We start from the raw sequence: 665 nt of genomic DNA on the forward strand, positions 1-665 counted from the left end.
GCCGATCTGGAGCCATCTCCATTCATGTCACCCATCCGCGTTCGTACAAGTGTCTGATCGCAAACGCCTGGCTGGTCAGGTTTGGTGAGACTTTCTCCAAACTGGCCAAATACAATCGAGACAGCGATAAATGGTAGATGTTAACAAGAAATGTGGGAACGATTCCTATTTCAAAGAGAGCGCGTGCAGACGAGGAGTTAATGCGCCCGCTTGCTTGGCGGTGAAACAGTGAACCGTGTCTACACCGGACACGACACCGCGGCGTTGCAACAGGTTGATTCTGTCTAGTGTCTACACAGGACATTTGAACTTTGTGTCAGTACCTCATAAATAGGACGAGGCAGTTTACTGTCGGGGATTTGTCATGTCGTGTCGTGCCGCATCCAGTGTAGCATCACTGATTATAATGAGTTCTATAGCCTAGCATTTTGTCGTGTCGTGTCGCGCTGCGCCACTCGCGTCCTGTAGACAGTGTGTATTTAACTTTCTTATTTAGGCTACTTTCTTGTTTAACTGTATTATTTCTTTGATATTTATTTTAGTGTTTTGCAGGCTGCGTATTCACTTACGGAAGTGCTAAAATAAACACGCACGTTTGTTAATAGATTGATCCTTAGATGATTGATTTATTATTATTTGTGTTTCGAAATTATATATATATATAT

Source organism: Sinocyclocheilus rhinocerous, unplaced genomic scaffold (assembly GCF_001515625.1).
Source record: "Sinocyclocheilus rhinocerous isolate Xijiao unplaced genomic scaffold, SAMN03320098_v1.1 scaffold474, whole genome shotgun sequence".
Taxonomy (NCBI): Eukaryota; Metazoa; Chordata; class Actinopteri; order Cypriniformes; family Cyprinidae; genus Sinocyclocheilus; species Sinocyclocheilus rhinocerous.